General features: G+C 47.9%; 1 pseudogene; it reads left to right on the top strand.

Moving 5' to 3' along the window:
* LOC138666639 (zinc finger protein 850-like) overlaps positions 1 to 19,826 on the top strand; it is a 151,175-nt pseudogene that overhangs the window by 55,667 nt on the left and 75,682 nt on the right.

Here is a 19,826-nt window from a genome sequence, read left to right as displayed (position 1 = left end):
ATCCTGTCATGTGCTGCACCCATCCTGCGTCCTCATCCTGTCATGTGCTGCACCCATCCTGCGCCCCCATCCTGTCATGTGCTGCACCCATCCTGCGCCCCCATCCTGTCATGTGCTACACCCATCCTGCGTCCCCATCCTGGTATGTGCTGCACCCATCCTGCGTCCCCATCCTGCGTCCCCATCCTGCGTCCCCATCCTGTCATGTGCTGCACCCATCCTGCGTCCCCATCCTGTCATGTGCTGCACCCATCCTGCGCCCCCATCCTGTCATGTGTTGCACCCATCCTGCGTCCCCATCCTGGTATGTGCTGCACCCATCCTGTGTCCCCATCCTGTCATGTGCTACACCCATCCTGCGTCCCCATCCTGTCATGTGCTGCACCCATCCTGCGTCCCCATCCTGTCATGTGCTGCACCCATACTGCGCCCCCATCCTGTCATGTGCTGCACCCATCCTGCGTCCCCATCCTGGTATGTGCTGCACCCATCCTGCGTCCCCATCCTGCGTCCCCATCTGTTGTGAATTTTGTTGTCGGGCTCCCTCCTGTGGTCATGAATGGTACTTCGGCTGGTTCTGTCCATGGACTTCCTCTGGTGGGTGTTTCTGAGTTTCCTTCCACAGGTGACGAGGTTAATTCGTTAGCTGCTGCTATATTTAACTCCACTTAGATCTTTGCTCCATGCCACCTGTCAATTTTCCAGTATTGGTCTAGTTCACTCCTGGATCGTTCTTGTGACCTGTCTTCCCAGCAGAAGCTAAGTTCCAGCTTGTATTTCTTTGGTTTGCAATTTTTCTGTCCAGCTTGCTATTTTTATTGTTGTCTTGCTTGCAGGAAGCTCTGGGACGCAGAGGGAGCGCCTCCGCACCGTGAGGCGGTGCGGAGGGTCTGTTTTGCGCCCTCTGCGTGGTCTTTTTGTAGGTTTTTGTGCTGACCGCAAAGTAACCTTTCCTATCCTCGGTCTGTTCAGTAGTCGGGCCTCACTTTGCTAAATCTATTTCATCTCTGTGTTTGTATTTTCATCTTTACTCACAGTCATTATATGTGGGGGGCTGCCTTTTCCTTTGAGGAATTTCTCTGAGGCAAGGTAGGCTTTATTTTTCTACCTTCAGGGCTAGCTAGTTCCTTAGGCTGTGCCGAGTTGCATAGGGAGCGTTAGGCGCAATCCACGGCTATTTCTAGTGTGTTTGATAGGATTAGGGATTGCGGTCAGCAGAGTTCCCACGTCCCAGAGCTCGTCCTTATTATCAGAAACTATCAGGTCATTCCGTGTGCTCTTAACCACCAGGTCCATTATTGTCCTGACCACCAGGTCATAACACCCATCCTGTCATGTGCTGCACCCATTCTGCGTCCCCATCCTGGTATGTGCTGCACCCATCCTGCGTCCCCATCCTGTCATGTGCTGCACCCATACTGCGTCCCCATCCTGCGTCCCCATCCTGTCATGTGCTGCACCCATCCTGCGTCCCCATCCTGTCATGTGCTGCACCCATCCTGCGTCCCCATCCTGTCATGTGCTGCACCCATCCTGCGTCCCCATCCTGGTATGTGCTGCACCCATCCTGTGTCCCCATCCTGCGTCCCCATCCTGTCATGTGCTGCACCCATCCTGCGTCCCCATCCTGTCATGTGCTGCACCCATCCTGCGTCCCCATCCTGATATGTGCTGCACCCATCCTGCGTCCCCATCCTGCGTCCCCATCCTGTCATGTGCTGCACCCATCCTGCGTCCCCATCCTGGTATGTGCTGCACCCATCCTGCGTCCCCATCCTGTCATGTGCTGCACCCATCCTGCATCCCCATCCTGTCATGTGCTGCACCCATCCTGCGTCCCCATCCTGTCATGTGCTGCACCCATCCTGCGTCCCCATCCTGTCATGTCCTGCACCCATCCTGCGCCCCCATCCTGTCATGTGCTGCACCCATCCTGCGTCCCCATCCTGGTATGTGCTGCACCCATCCTGCGTCCCCATCCTGCGTCCCCATCCTGTCATGTGCTGCACCCATCCTGCGTCCCCATCCTGTCATGTGCTGCACCCATCCTGCGCCCCCATCCTGTCATCTGCTGCACCCATCCTGCGTCCCCATCCTGGTATGTGCTGCACCCATCCTGCGTCCCCATCCTGTCATGTGCTGCACCCATTCTGCGTCCCCATCCTGTCATGTGCTGCACCTATCCTGCGTCCCCATCCTGTCATGTGCTGCACCCATCCTGCGTCCCCATCCTGTCATGTGCTGCACCCATCCTGCGCCCCCATCCTGTCATGTGCTGCACCCATCATGCGTCCCCATCCTGGTATGTGCTGCACCCATCCTGCGTCCCCATCCTGTCATGTGCTGCACCCATCCTGCGTCCCCATCCTGTCATGTGCTGCACCCATCCTGCGTACCCATCCTGTCATGTGCTGCACCCATCCTGCGTACCCATCCTGTCGTGCTGCACCCATCCTGCGTCCCCATCCTGGTATGTGCTGCACCCATCCTGCGTCCCCATCCTGTCATGTGCTGCACCCATCCTGCGTCCCCATCCTGGTATGTGCTGCACCCATCCTGCGTCCCCATCCTGCGTCCCCATCCTGTCATGTGCTGCACCCATCCTGCGTCCCCATCCTGTCATGTGCTACACCTATCCTGCGTCCCCATCCTGTCATGTGCTGCACCCATCCTGCATCCCCATCCTGCGTCCCCATCCTGTCATGTGCTGCACCCATCCTGCGTACCCATCCTGTCATGTGCTGCACCCATCCTGCGTCCCCATCCTGTCGTGCTGCACCCATCCTGCGTCCCCATCCTGGTATGTGCTGCACCCATCCTGCGTCCCCATCCTCTCATGTGCTGCACCCATCCTGCGTCCCCATCCTGGTATGTGCTGCACCCATCCTGCGTCCCCATCCTGTCATGTGCTGCACCCATCCTGCGCCCCCATCCTGTCATCTGCTGCACCCATCCTGCGTCCCCATCCTGGTATGTGCTGCACCCATCCTGCGTCCCCATCCTGTCATGTGCTGCACCCATTCTGCGTCCCCATCCTGTCATGTGCTGCACCTATCCTGCGTCCCCATCCTGTCATGTGCTGCACCCATCCTGCGTCCCCATCCTGTCATGTGCTGCACCCATCCTGCGCCCCCATCCTGTCATGTGCTGCACCCATCATGCGTCCCCATCCTGATATGTGCTGCACCCATCCTGCGTCCCCATCCTGCGTCCCCATCCTGTCATGTGCTGCACCCATCCTGCGTCCCCATCCTAGTATGTGCTGCACCCATCCTGCGTCCCCATCCTGTCATGTGCTGCACCCATCCTGCATCCCCATCCTGTCATGTGCTGCACCCATCCTGCGTCCCCATCCTGTCATGTGCTGCACCCATCCTGCGTCCCCATCCTGTCATGTCCTGCACCCATCCTGCGCCCCCATCCTGTCATGTGCTGCACCCATCCTGCGTCCCCATCCTGGTATGTGCTGCACCCATCCTGCGTCCCCATCCTGCGTCCCCATCCTGTCATGTGCTGCACCCATCCTGCGTCCCCATCCTGTCATGTGCTGCACCCATCCTGCGCCCCCATCCTGTCATGTGCTGCACCCATCCTGCGTCCCCATCCTGTCATGTGCTGCACCCATCCTGCGTCCCCATCCTGGTATGTGCTGCACCCATCCTGCGTCCCCATCCTGTCATGTGCTGCACCCATCCTGCGTCCCCATCCTGTCATGTGCTGCACCCATCCTGCGTCCCCATCCTGGTATGTGCTGCACCCATCCTGCGTCCCCATCCTGTCATGTGCTGCACCCATCCTGCGTCCCCATCCTGGTATGTGCTGCACCCATCCTGCGTCCCCATCCTGTCATGTGCTGCACCCATCCTGCATCCCCATCCTGTCATGTGCTGCACCCATCCTGCGTCCCCATCCTGTCATGTGCTGCACCCATCCTGCGTCCCCATCCTGGTATGTGCTGCACCCATCCTGCGTCCCCATCCTGTCATGTGCTGCACCCATCCTGCGTCCCCATCCTGATATGTGCTGCACCCATCCTGCGTCCCCATCCTGCGTCCCCATCCTGTCATGTGCTGCACCCATCCGGGGGCCTGAGCAGGCGGGGACACCGGCGCGCTGTGGGGGTCAGATGCCGGTATCGCCGCCAGCTCAGGCCCCCCAGCATTTACTATATTCACCTGTCCTGCGTTCCACCGCTGGGCGCCGCCATCTTCCCGGTCTCCTGGCTGTGACTGTTCAGTCAGAGGGCGGCGCCGGCGCGCATTAAGCGCGTCATCGCGCCCTCTGAACTGAAGGTCACAGGCCGAAGACCGGGAAGATGGCGGCGCTCAGCGGTGGAACGCAGGACAGGTGAATAAAGGCGATACTCACCCTCCTGGCGGTCCCTGCTTCTCTGTTGAAGATTGCGGTGTGCGTTCAGTGTGAACGCATACGGCGATCTCCCGGGAGCGTCACTCTGTTAGGCCCAGACTGCGCCGGCGCTTGCGCCAGCGCAGTCTATAAAGGCTTCGGACAGAGTGACGCTCCCAGCGTTATATTATAGATATGGTCCCCTGACTGAGTTCACCTGATTCCCTATAGTGGAGATATACATGAGTTATGCCGCATTGCTCTGTTAATGGACTATAACTGGAAATAAAAAAAAAGAGGAGTGAAGGACTAATACCTACCTGACTCAAGCTGGATGCAAGATATTCCCTATCTTTTGATCGGAATTTCCTTTATTATCTCACGTTTTAATAGTATTGATACATTGATTGTTATAATTGTTATATTTAGTATCTCATTTTTTGCACATAGCACTTTAATTAATTAATCTTTTTGCACTATTTTTCTGTTACTAGCATTGGTTTTGCTATGTACTACACATTCTTATATATATTTATTTTTATATTTATTCACCTTTTTTATTGCCACTCATCCGGCTTGCATGAGCTCAGGGGATATATCCTCATTGTGATCCCCGCTTCGTCCCAATGGTGCGCTACTATTTATATTACCATGGTTACTGTTTACACTCCAGACGTACCTGGGCGGAGCTTGCTGGGGTTCGTCATTTCCGGAGGTCCGGTATTCATCTAGGCGTCATTGCGGCGCTTAACAGGGTAATGGGACATGTGCGCATGTCCGCGATGTGTGTGGGCGGTGGCATCGCTTCGGCGTCTGGACTGCGGCGTGCACTGGCCGCGGTTACCATGGCAATGGCCACGGTTGGTGTGCGTCGCATGGAACGCTCAGTGGTGATGTCACATCCGGTCCTGCGGACATTGCTGACATGCGCCGCTAATTATGTCCACAGTGGGGACAGGTGCGCAGGATATTTATAGTTCATAGACACACAATTGTGAGCATGGCCCCCTGAGGAAGCCCACGCAAAACGTGCGTTGGGGCTGCGTTCAACCTCGTAAACGGACCTATTTGGGTGAGATATAATCTTAGCTATACTGATTCACATCACACTGGGTTTTGGATACTGAACCTTGGGCCACACTTGTGGTGATTTATGCGGCTTTTTACCCTGGATCTCTCCCTATAGCCAGTGTTAGATGGTGATATATACATTTTGCTACACACCCATGGTCCCTTTTTACACTATGTAAACTTGGTTGGTTTCTGTCTGTGTCCTTCACATTTTTAACTTGTTTGTCCTTGGTATATTCTTATATATTATATTGTACTTCTTGTCACATGTTTTTATATTTACTACTAATAAATAATTGATTTTATTTATGGGTGGTTTGGTACTCCTGTTCCTCCTTTGTTTATATGTTGAAGATAATGTTGCAAGAAGACGCTCATTTGTCTGGCACTTCCATGAGGTCAAAGTCCATAGTGTATTGGTGGCGGGGTAACACTCAATGTTGCTTACTCCATCCCCTCGGTGTCAACTACTGATAATAGAGAGGGGATCATTGTCCTCTTCATCTCCTGACTGTTGCGAGTCCATCACCTCGTCCTCTACCACTTTTTCCTTGGCCCCTGCACCTTCACTAACAGTTTGTCTGGTACCATGAGCCCCCTTGATCGCTGTAAGCCACCCTCCCATGGCACCCACCTGTGCAATGACAGTCCAGAAATTTGTGATTTTGTTATCTATTCTGCATCCTCCTCTGTTTCCACCTGATCCTTTGGGACCATCACCTCTTCATGCAGACTATTCAAAGTGTGCTTCATCATGTAGATGACCTGAATAGTGATGCTGATTGCTGATGATGGCATCTTCAGCACTAACCATCTTAGTAGCCATTTTGAAACTTTGCATAAGGTCCTTCATCTGTGCCCACTTTGCAAGTGTGATTTGCACCACGTCCGTACTATGTTGGCACAGGCTATACAAAAGAACATACTGCACCAGGGTTCATCACTGCTGCCACAGTCACTGCAACATGTGCAGTGTGGAATTCCACCGTGTCGGAACATTGCAAATCAAACGATTAACTGGTAGGTCGATCACCTGTGTGGTGTGTTCAGTGAAAATCAGCACACAGTGACTGTGCTTTCTGCGGCACCTGCAGTGCATCCAGGCTGGAATAGTGGCGTAGAAATTGCTGTACCACCAGGTTGAGGACGTGAGCCATGCTAGGCACGTGTATGAGGTTACCCTGGTGTAGGGCCACCACCACGTTTGCACTGTCATTTCCTGGCACGGCCTTCAATGGCTCCAAGATCAGTGGAGACAGCCATTGCACTAACTTAGTCTGGATAGCTGTCCACAACTATTGAGCTGTGTGACTCCAAGGCATATTAATTTGAACACTGCCTGATTGCAGTGAGCCATGGCTGTTCAGTATGGAGGTGGGGGTGATGCTATCTGCACTGCACTTGTGGCACCCCAGAAGTTCAGTTAGCACAGTGATATTGCCTTCCTCTCTGGGAGGGGGATGCCATGCCTGGAGACGAGGGGGAATCCCTTTGGCAGGTAATCTGTGCATGCAACACATTCTGACTCCAGGCTAGAAGGGGGAGCTCTGAACCCAGTTTCAGGGGAGATTCCCTAGTTATATATACATTCTGGTCTGGAGGAAGAGTTAGTCTGTAGCAGACAGGGAACAGTGAAGGAGCACAGGAGAAGTGAGGAGCTAGAGGAGAGCTGTGATTGGGCTGCCTCTAAGCTAGAGCACAGAACCTGGGCACCGGGAGCCCAAGACTGTATGGAACTACAAGTCCCACGGCAGAACTGAAGGGCAGGAAATTGGAAGTGACTTGCCCACATTACACCCTGAGGTACAGCAACGTCCAGATCACTGTGGATAGAGACCCCAAAGAACGGCTCAAGTTGCCTACCATGGAGGAACTGTCCCAGGACAGAGAGTAAAAGAGAACCTTGTCAGGAAGCCCCAGGCAGCAAGGGAATATTATTCAGCGCATAGTGGAAGGCTCCCAATCTGACCTGCAAATGGGATTCTACTCGTTTTCAGGCTGCCTGGACTCCACTGTCACCTGTTTCTGGTACCCTGAACTGTGACTTACTACAACCAGTAAACCAGGTAAAGAGACTGCAACCCTGTGTCTTCTGTTTATTCTGGCAGCACACCATCCTAGCCAAAACACACCGGGAGCCCTGGAGACCCAGCTTCACCTGTGGGAAGCGATACCATCTTTGCTGCAGTACCATCACCCCAGAGGACCCCTTTAAGCAGCGTTGGTCGCCCCTGACCAAGTACCACAGGTGGTGTCACAAACTTTTACCACCTTCCAAATCCCTTTAAAGACAATCCCTTTTACTTGGGCGCTGAGGACCACAGATCGGATCACCGCCACCGTGACCTGCACTTTAATAATGACCGGACCCCGTACCGAGTACCCCTAGGCCTTGGCGGGTGTTCCACACTGACACTGAATGTGTGTCGGATTAAGGGAGAGGTTGAGGGAATGGGTGGAGGCCCTAGAGGATGTGGAGTAGCCAGAAGCAGTGGAAGAAGTGTTATATACAGAGGTTTGTCCCACAAGCCTTGGGAATTCAAAGACTTGCGGAGCAGCTCCTTGACTGCCTGTCCCCATATTAACCAGAGTCACCCAGTGCCCAGTCAGTGAGATGTTACACCACTGCCTATGTTTGCTTGTGCAGGTGACAGTGGTGAAATGCACCCTGGCAGACATAGATTTTTTTCAGAGAACGGGTGATGTTGGTGACATGCTGGTTTAGCGCAGGCACAGCTTTTTTAGAAAGTAATGGCAACTGGGCAACTGGTACTGGGGGACTGCGACCATCAACTTTCTGAAACCATCTGTATCCACCAGGCAGAAAGGCAGCATTTCCGTAGCAAACAGATTGGAGATCCAGGAGTTCAAGCTCTTAGCTTTAGCATGTGTAAGACAAAACATTCTTTTACGTGACCACAACTGTGGGACCGAGGGCTGGCTGCTCTGCTGAGAGGGTGGAGTACAGAGTAACAGAGAACAGGACAAACTGCTGGACTGTGAGTGAGGTGCAGGCGTAGATGTTATGGTGGACTAAGAAAGATGTGTTGTACTAGGAGAAACAAAAGCAGCAGTCATGTCCACTTCCATGCTGGTTTTATGTGGGCACTCATAGAGTGGGTGGGAGGGTGCTCACCATATCTCCACCTGCAGAGCCGACACCTGCATGTGTACTGACTAGTGATGAGCGAGTATACTCATTGCTCGGGTTTTCCCGAGCACGCTCGGGTGATCTCCGAATATTGTTAATGTTCGTAGATTGTTTTCATCACCACAGCTGAATGATTTACAGCTACTAGACAGCTTGATTACATGTGAGGATTCCCTAGCAACCAGGCAACCCCCACATGTACTGAGCCTGGCTAATAGCTATAAATCAATCAGCTGAGGTGATGAAAACTTAATCTCCGAACACTAACAAATACTCGGAGTACAATCACTCATCACTAGTACTGACAGGAAAAAATGAAAAAAAGAGAGAAGCCGAACATTTGATCCAAGATAATACGGGACAAGAAAGTAAAGAGTTAAAATACCTTTATTGACAAAAGTGGTAAAGGGTAACACCACATACAAGAGGTGCCCGCACCGTAAAAGTAAACAACCAATAATGTATATAATAAAAATCAATTAAAAAGAAGCAACTTCCCATGTAACAATACGTATATTCTACTGAAATCATAGATTTATTTCTCATGTTATAATGTATTAAGAATATATATATATATATATATGTATATATATATATATATATATATATATATATATATATATACATATATATATATATATATATACATATCTATATAAGCAAAATCTATATCTATCTATATATATATATATATATATATATATATATATATAAATTATATATATTTAAATTAAAAAAATATATATATCATACAGTGCACCTCAGATATATGAGTATCATCAGGATTACTTCCACCCTTGGTGGTTAACGTCTGGTGACGAGGGTCTGAATTCTGCTTGGACCTTACTTTGTCCGGCCCCTGATCCATCATGAAAAATTTGGGGCATCGGTGCAAATGCTTCCCTCCTGTAGATACTGTGATTCTTCGGAGCATACCTCTGATGCCCATGGAATAGAATGTGTGAACAGCTCTGCAGAATAGCCCATCTGTTCCCCACAATAAATTGGTCGTTTGGAAATTTTTGACGCAGGGGAAAACAAGGTTGATTGGTGTGCCACCTCTGAGGATTGTACTGTGTGTGATGTCAAGGAAGAGGAGGAGAGGCCACTTAATGCAGCGCTTGCCATCCACTGGAGAACATGCTTTTTTTGAGCCTCATCTGCAAGACGTATCGCTGTGTGGCTGCCAAAGAAAGAGAGTTAAGTAGGTCGGCCAGTAACAGATGTTGTCAGTGGTCTTTGGATAGGACGAGATGCTGTGTTTGTTCAGTTGAGCTTTCATTAACATTAAAAATTACCCAAATACACGTCGAACACCAAGCCTATTCCCATTTTCACAACAACCTTGCTTTTTTTTAAGCTAACTGGGCCTCATAACTGCACCCGAATATTAGGCCTAATGATTTTTAAGTGGAAATCTACCCTTCTGATTCAGATTTGAGCAGCAGTGAAGCGATGGCCGGGGAACCACCATGTGCAGGAAGACTACTGTACACAAGATGAGGTGCAAACAACAAAGGGTAGATTTATTGGAAGGCAAGGAATGAAGGGAATGAGGAAGATGCAAACTGGGGTTTACAATGGCAAAAGACAATTTACAAGAGTAATAAACTTTATCTTTTCCGTAAAATAGCACGGTGCTCCAGCTATTACAGACTCAAAATATGTCTAACAAGCAAATTAAACAATAAACAAGTGATGATGCTACTTTACGTATAACCTCCCTGGCCTTTACTAAGCAGGCCACACGGCTCCCGTGTACTGACTATTGAAGCCTACACTAGGCCCTAACAGGTGCACCAAACAGGAACAAACTCACGGTGATGTTGGAGAATCCGGTCCAGTCCCAGGGGGGCCCCCAGAAGTCTAATACGGTGGTGCGCACGGCTTTCTGTCAGCTCTGTGAAACGTGGTCTTCTCCTTGCTTCTGGATCCTAGGGATGCTCCTAGAAACTGTAAATCCCTTTCTCTGTATCTTCGTGGCTCTCTTGCAGCTATATCAGGACACCGTTCTTCTCTCTTTCAGCTATCAGCACAAAAGTACTCTGCAGCAGCCTCAGCTCACACACGCTGCTCCAGCTCCACACCTGCACTCTGCACAGACTAGTTCATTCTAACGATTATTGCAGGGGAGAAGCAGAACATCCCATCACGCCAGACAAGGGGGTGCAGCGTGTTCCTTACTGTCCATAACCGCACCACCCTCTTACAGCAGCACTAGCGCAGGAGCGACATCTCTACACTGTGACAATGGCGCTAGCAAAACATGTTCACATGTGACTTTGGCAGCCAATCACATAAGACTTTATGTCATGACATTGTGGATGGTTTCTGAGCCCTGATTGGCTGCCGGAATCAACATACATGAAGTTAAGGGGGAATAAAAAGAGCGTTCCGCTCCTCTAACCTCTCCAAGCGCTCCTCTAACCTCTGCACCCCACCTTCCCTCATCAAACATCTCCCCTCGCCCCCTGCCACTCATCATACATCACCACTATCCTAGCCAAAGTAATAACATCATTAGTGGAAATGCATAGATTAACCGAACTTTGCCGACTTTGAGTAAAAATCCTTGTGACACAGAACATGAATCCGAATATGCTACATTCATGCCAAATTTGAGATTGGTGAGCGTTTTCCGAACAAATTCACTCATTTCCATTACTGACTTCCCCGGTCCTGCTGTCCTGATCTCTGTGGATGTATAACTTTATGTCTTGTTTTTATGGAATATTTAAGAAAGTTTCAGATAATTTAGATTTTCCTTTTAGATTTGTTCTGTGTTTTTGGTGTTGGATTGGAGATATGTGATAAATCTCTGTATGTGACTATAATTGGATTGCGTGTTATACCAGGGGGCAGGATGGGGCCATAACTGGATGTAATGATCATATGATGCTGGTAACAGCTCCGGAGATTTCTTACATAGGATCTTTATGATGTTATGTCATCATCTACTCTCCATTCAGGTCCTTACAATATCGGATCCTTTCAGTGCAGATCTTCTATATAAGAAAATTTTCCTGATTGAACTGTCAAGGATGGATAGGAACCTGAACAAGATGGCAGCGAGGATGATAGACCTCACCCTAGAGATCCTCTTCTGGCTTACTGGAGAGGTGAGAGATTCTGATGACATCACATTACATCATTCTCATTTATTGGAATAACAGATGGACAGAACTGGAGAGGTGAGGACTCTGGAAATGTCTGTAGTGAGATTTATTAATGTGTCTCTTCATAACCAGGATTACATATTAGTGAAAACCCCTAGCGAGCACTGTCAGGCCCCTCTGTCTGAGGGATGTGAAAGACCCTTGGGCCCAATCACGGGGCCTTCACCTGATCCCCTGATACATGAGGATATCAAAGACCAGAAGATCCTAGAACTCACCTACAAGATGATTGAGCTGCTCACTGGAGAGGTGACAGTGCTGGGAATGCTGGGACATTATACAGTAACGCTATGGAGGGATCAGGGGATGACGGTATCGTTGTATGTGTCAGGTTCCTATAAGGTGTCAGGATGTCACCGTCTATTTTACCATGGAGGAGTGGGAGTATTTAGAAGGACACAAACATCTGTACCAGGATGCCATAATGGAGGTTCCCCAGCCCCTCATATCACCAGGTAATAGACAGGACTAAATACACACGGCCTATAATTATCTGTGTGAAAAGAATGAATTAAATTCCAGTATGTGTTTTCTCCAGTTCTATCCAGTAAAAAGACAACACCAGAGAGATGTCCCCGTCCTCTTCCACAGGAAAGTAAACAAGACAATCCCAATGTCCCTCAGCATCATCAGGTAGATTAAGACAAGGTGCCATTAAATCTTCCTTATTATGTGTAGAAGGTCTTGTGTTCAGTCCTCATTTATCCACCAGTATTATACTCTGAATGGATAACTTATTAGAGACACGTCCCTGTTCATGGGTGGAAATTTGACTTGTGACCCTGAAGTGCAGCAGGGAATAATATGAAATGATCTGTTTATGTGTGAATCCACTCAAAAATGGGATAATCAAGCGATCTGAGTAACTTTGAACAAGTCAAGGTAATTTCAGACACTGCTAATCTGATGAGGTTTTTACGTACTATACTGTCTGGAGGATAGTGTGATTGTTGTGATTGAGAAAAAACATCCATTGAAAGTGGAATCGGTTGACAAAAATAACTCCTCGAGCAACATATCAAGAATCATTCAGAGTAACAGGTGGTGCACAGTGATGTAAATTTCAGCTGAATACAATGACGATGTTCAACTAATATGTCTGAGCTGTCATTTAATAGCACAGATGGGCTATAACAGTAGACGAAACGGGTTAACAGGAAAAAATTAAATGGGCAAAAGAGAGCAGAAATGATATCACTGAAGAGTGGAAAACATTGTCTGATCAGATGAATCCAGATTTGTTCTGAACCAGGAGGATCAGAATTTGGCACATTCAGCATGAATCCGTGTATTCTTCCTATCAGGTGTCAACATTTGAGGCTGGTGGAGGTGGAGTGATTGTGCGGAGAATGTTTTAATGGCAAATTCTGGATCCTCTGATTACTGTAGATGGATGTTCTACACTAGAGCTTACAGTAGAGGGACAATGCACCATGCCACAAGAGTCGTATAGTTATAAAATACTTCCCCGACCTTTATATTCTCCAGGCCTTAATCTAATAGAACATTGAGGAAGGACGTAGAATCGGTTGTTTAGGGCATGTCAGTGCCTCCATCTAATTTGTGGTAACTACTAGAAGCTGCCCTATTGACATGGACCAATATTCCTGTAGAACTATTTCATCATCTAGTGGAATCTGTGACAGGATGATTTGCTGAGGTTGTGAAGCTCCAATTTTCTACTAGATGTTACTAATAATGTGGCCATTCGGTGTATGTTTAATACTTGGTGGACATGAGAGGATAAAGCTAATCATAGATATTAGATGACTGGATCTTCACACAATTTTCTGGTTATGGAGACTGCTGGCCAGAATTAAGAGCCAACAGTCCGGATTTATACAGGAGACCTGCAGCTATGTGATGACTATTGCTGTCATGTCATTTCTGATTGTCATGTTAATTTTTTATATTTTTTGCTTTTCTAAATAATTTTTTCCAACTTCTCCATCTGTCTGTGACATTTTTAATTTCTTTCAGGGTAAAGATCTAGATCTTCCCCATATTAATACTACAGAGACATATGTGAGGGGTGATGAGCGATGTAAAGATGACATTTCTACAGATAACCACACAGGTGAGTAGTGACCACTAAATACAGAGTCACAGATTCCACTTTCAGTGGCTGCTTACATCTTAGGTTCAAATTTTGGGTTTGTTTACACAGTTTTTTTATGTGGGTTTATGGATTCAGATGAAATGCGTAAACGGAAAAACAGTTTGTTACACTATTTTGCATGATCTTCTCTATGGAAGTGATCATTTGTATTCACAGCCCTAACACTGGACACTGTGGTTAGTGGATGTCTCTTAATTTATGTTTGTCAGTTCCAGGGACTCCAAACGCTGGACTGATATGGAGGGCAGAAACATTACCAGTGAGCTGCAGGCTGCACTGTTCTGTCCAAGATCATTTTATCAGCCTTATAACCTCAGTAGCATTCTTCTTTATAATCTATAACACACTGGTTAGTGATGAGCGAGCACTAAATGATTGGGTGCTCGTTGCTTGTGGCAAGCATATTGAAATGCTTGGGTGCTCGACCCGAGCAACGAGCCCAATGTAAGTCTATGGGAAACCCAAGCATTTTTGCTGCGACCCCCGGGCGTCTTTAAATGGTCTAAAAACGTGGAAATTAATGGGAACAGTGCGCAACTGACATGTGAACATCATGGGGAAGACCCCTGGAAGTATTTCTGACTCCCAGGTCACTGCTGTAGACATTGTTATAAGAGTCTTACGCCACTTTTCCAGTCACACAATAAAACATATCATACCTCCCAACTTTTGAAGAGGGGAAAGAGGGATAAAGTTTGCGGTGCGCGCAGTGCCCCAGGCGAATTTTTGGCCACACCTTTGACCACACCCATTTCACAACTAGTCACACCCATACCCACGTCCAAACCACACCCATTTAGCACTGCTGATCACACTGTTTCATAAGCAATAATTCTAAACAAAAAAATATGGCCACACATGATTCTCAATACTGTATAATGGCCACAAATGATGCTCCATAATCTATAATGGCCACACAGTGCTCCATACTGTATAATGACCACACATGATTCTCAATTCTGTATAATGGCCACACATGGTGCTTCATACTGTATAATGGCCACACATGATGCTCCATACTGTATAATGGCCACACATGATGCTCAATACTGTATAATGGCCACACATGATGCTCAATACTGTAAAATGGCAACACATGATGCTCCATACTGTATAAAAGCCACACATGATGCTCCATACTGTATAATGGCCCCACATGATGCCCCATACTGTATAATGGCCACACATGATTCTCAATACTGTATGATGGCCACACATGATGCTCCATACTGTATCATGGCCACACATGATGCTCCATACAGTATAAAAGCCACACATGATGCTCAATACTGTATAATGGCCACACATGATGCTCCATACTGTATAATGGCCACACATGATTCTAAATACTGTATAATGGCCACACATGATGCTCAATACTGTATAATGGCCACACATGATGCTCAATACTGTATAGTGGCCACACAGTGTTCCATACTGTATAATGGCCACACATGATGCTCAACACTGTATAATGGCCACACATGATAGTCCATACTGTATAATGGCCACACATGATTCTCAATACTGTATGATGGCCACACATGATGCTCCATACTGTATAATGGCCACACATGATGCTCCATACAGTATAAAAGCCACACATGATGCTCAATACTGTATAATGGCCACACATGATGCTCCATACTGTATAATGGCCACACATGATTCTAAATACTGTATAATGGCCATACATGATGCGCAATACTGTATAATTGCCACACATGATGCTCAATACTGTATAGTGGCCACACAGTGTTCCATACTGTATAATGGCCACACATGATGCTCAATACTGTATAATGGCCACACATGATACTCCATACTGTATAATGGCCACACATGATGCTCAATACTGTATAATGGCCACACAGTGCTCCATACTGTATAATGGTCATGCAGTGCTCCATACTGTATAATGGCCAAACATGATGCTCAATACTGTATAATGGCCACACATGATATTGCATACAGTAGAAGGCCACACATAGTTACTCCTACATACGAGGCTGAGCTCCTTACACCTTGCACACACGGCTCCGCTCCGTATACCTTGTACACACACGGCTCCACTCCGTACACCTCGTACATACATGGCTCTGCTCCATACACCTTGCACACACGGCTCCACTCCGTACACACCAGCTGCGCTCCATACACCTCCTACAGACACGGCTCCGCTCCGTACACCTCCTACAGATGCGGCTCCGCTCCGTACACCTTGTACACACCTGTCTCCGCTGTGCACCTTGCACACGTGGCTCCGCTCCGTGCACCTCGTACACACACGGCTCCACTCCGTACAACTCGTACACACACGGCTCCGTTCTATGCACCTTGCACACACATGGCTCCACTCCGTGCACCTTGTACACACCCGACTCCATTCCGTACACCTCGTACACAAACGGCTCTGCTCCATACACCTTGCACACATGGCTCCGTTTCTTACACATTTCACACACCGCTCCGCTCCGCTCCATACACCTCATACACAGCTCCGCTCCCTATACCTCGTACACACACGGCTCCAGTCCGTACACCTCATACACACACGGCTCCGCTCTGTACACCTTGCACAACGAGGTTAAGCACATGGGTCACGCATGGTACGTGTGTTTCTTACACATTTCACACACCGCTCCGCTCCATACACCTCATACACAGCTCTGCTCCATACACCTTGCACACACGACTCTGCTCCATACACCTCATACACACACTGCTCTGCTCCGTGCACCTCAGACACACACAGCTCTGCTACATCCACACTGTAAACCCCTCCTGACCCCACACATAAGCTTAGCTTCCCCTCATCCAGCACCATGACAACCAGCACGGCAGAGTCCTGCAATAGACGGAGGCCCTTGATCATGTGACTCCTGACTCCTCCCCTCCTGTGACCTCATCACAGGTCCTGTGCGGACACAGCAGCGGCATATATGTGGTGTGTGGCTCTGCAGTTCGGGAAAAGTACAGTCCCGCCCGTGATCGCGGGGCAGACTCTCAAAATCGGGACTGCCCCACGAGATACAGGTCGGTTGGGAGGTGTGACATATAAAAACGAAACCAATAGTGATTTTCTTGGGAAATATGTTAAGGAACATCCTTTCCAGGGTAATCATTTGTATGTAAGGCAAAATACATAACCCCCCCAAAAAAAGTTCCTCCACCACTTGGGCTATATTCACACATAGCGTTTTCGATGCGTTTTTCAACTTTAGCATTGCTTTCAACCAAGACAAATGCATTCACTGGGAAATGTCATTGTAACATTTTACAACCTTACCTGACCATGTGGTGTGTGACACATCATTAGACACATCCTGTTTTATTTATGAAGGAGGGACTGTTAAAGGAGGAGGGCCATCAGGCTGACTTTATTATTCTTAAAGGGACAGCAATTGGTCCTCACTATTCTTAGAAAGCCATCAGCCGGCTATGCTTTGTTGTTCCCATTAATAAACAGTGGGTCTTCTATACTGTTATTGCCTATGCATTGAATGCAAAGCCTGCCCCAAACTTGGACACACCCCAATAACCCATTGAACAGATGTCCTGGATGGCCACATGAAACCAATGTTCAAATTATTATAAATTTGGTAGTCCCATACTGTTTGCCAATCCATTTAATGCAAGGCCTGGCCTGCCCCAAAGTTTAACACACCCCAAAATGCAAGGCCTGATCCAAATTTGGAAGCACCCCAATAACCCAAAAAACAGACGTTCTGTATGCCCACATGAAACCAAAGTTCCCATTATTATGATTTTTTTTTACTGCCAGAAAGTTAGCCCATGAAGTGATTGGAAGGCCTGCTCCAAATTTGGACGCACCCCATGGGCTGACAAACATTTCCTCATGGGGTATACATCAACATACTGTCTAAAAATTTAGTTTACGGGCATCATAAACACCCTTTACAAGACTAATGTGTGCGTTGAATCACAGACCACAGTCACCCTGGTGATCTAGTAGTGGTGGATGATGAGGAGAAGGAGGAGGACAACAGCAAATAGGCCAGATCAGGAAGAGTATGCTCACGTGTGTGTGTGAAGAGGTGCATGGGAATAGACCTCCCATGGAATTATAACGGATAGGCACATCATATCAGTTATAATTCCACCAACGACACTAAATACCTACTGTGACAAAACGCTAGCAGCAGGGCAGGCCAGTGCCTCTAAGGCTTAGAGAGCCAATTCATGCCACGTGTCCAGCTTGGATACCCAATAATTATAAGGCACAGAGGAATCACGGAGGACGTCTTTGCGGTCACAAGGTACTCCCTCAGCATCTTCCAAAACTTTGCACTCCTTGTGAGAGTACCCCGCGCCTCAGGTCCTTTGCAATGGGAGGGTTTGAGAAAACTCTCCCAGAATTTTGCCAGTGTTCCCCTGCCTCTGTTGGATTGGAGTTGTGTCTCTCTCACCTGTACTCCTTTGTTGTCCAACAAAGTGTGACCTCTGCTACCAGTGTTTTCTGATGGTAATTTTTTCAATATTTCCGCAACAATGGCCCTCTGGTACTGCACTGTTTTTGTACACCTGTCTGCTTCTGGAATAAGAGATAGAAAGTTCTCCTTGTAGCGTGGGTCTAGAAGTGTCATCGACCAGTAATGACTGTCACCCAAAATCTTGAGAACGGAGGGTCACGGGAAAGGCAGCATAACATAGACTCAGCCATGCGTGCCAGACTGCTAACAGGCAAGACTTTTGTGTCCTCACCAAGAGGACGACTGACCATGCTCTCCTTCTTCTGTTGTGAATTCCGCTCTTGGGCTCCCTCCGGTGGTTGTAAGTAGCATTTTTGTGAGTTCTGCTCTTGGGCTCCCTCCTGTGGTTTTGAGTGGTATGGCTGCTTCTTGGATTTAGCTTCTGCAGCTGTTTTCACTGATCGTCTTCTTGGCTCGGCTATATTAGTCTGGCCTTATCTCTCATTCAATGCCAGTTGTCAATTTTTCCTGCCTGGAGTCATTGCTCTTAGGATTTCCTGACACTCTGACCAGCTCAGCAAAGCTAAGTCCTTGCTTGTCTTTTTGCAGTTCACTTGTTGTGGACTTTGTTGATCAGCATTTTGTTGTTTTTGCTCTTTTGTCCAGCTTATCGCGCCGCAGCAGATTTTAGGCCACGCCTCTGACCACACCCATTCACTAGTCACACCCATATCCACGTCTCAACCACACCCATTTAGCACTGCTGATCAAACTGTTCATAAAGAATAATTATAAACAACAAAATATGGCCACACAGTGCTCCATACTGTATAATGACCGCACATGATGCTCCATACTGTATAATGGCCACACAGTGCTCCATACTGTATAATGGCTGCACATGATGCTCCATACTGTATAATGACCGCACATGATGCTCTATACTGTATAATGACTGCACATGATGCTCCATACTGTATAATGGCCACACATGATGCTCCATACTGTATAATGACCGCACATGATGCTCCATACTGTATAATGACCGCACATGATGCTCTATACTGTATAATGACTGCACATGATGCTCCATACTGTATAATGACCGCACATGATGCTCCATACTGTATAATGGCCACACATGATGCTCCATACTGTATAATGACCGCACATGATGCTCCATACTGTATAATGACCGCACATGATGCTCCATACTGTATAATGACCGCACATGATGCTCCATACTGTATAATGACCGCACATGATGCTCCATACTGTATAATGGCCACACATGATGCTCCATACTGTATAATGACCGCACATGATGCTCTATACTGTATAATGACCGCACATGATGCTCCATACTGTATAATGACCGCACATGATGCTCTATACTGTATAATGACTGCACATGATGCTCCATACTGTATAATGACCGCACATGATGCTCCATACTGTATAATGGCCGCACATGATGCTCCATACTGTATAATGGCCACAAATGATGCTCCATACTGTATAATGGCCAC

This window comes from Ranitomeya imitator, chromosome 2 (genome assembly GCF_032444005.1).
Source record: "Ranitomeya imitator isolate aRanImi1 chromosome 2, aRanImi1.pri, whole genome shotgun sequence".
Taxonomy (NCBI): domain Eukaryota; kingdom Metazoa; phylum Chordata; class Amphibia; order Anura; family Dendrobatidae; genus Ranitomeya; species Ranitomeya imitator.
Note: the sequence above shows the minus strand (reverse complement) of the source record. Positions and strands in the feature narration are given on the sequence as shown.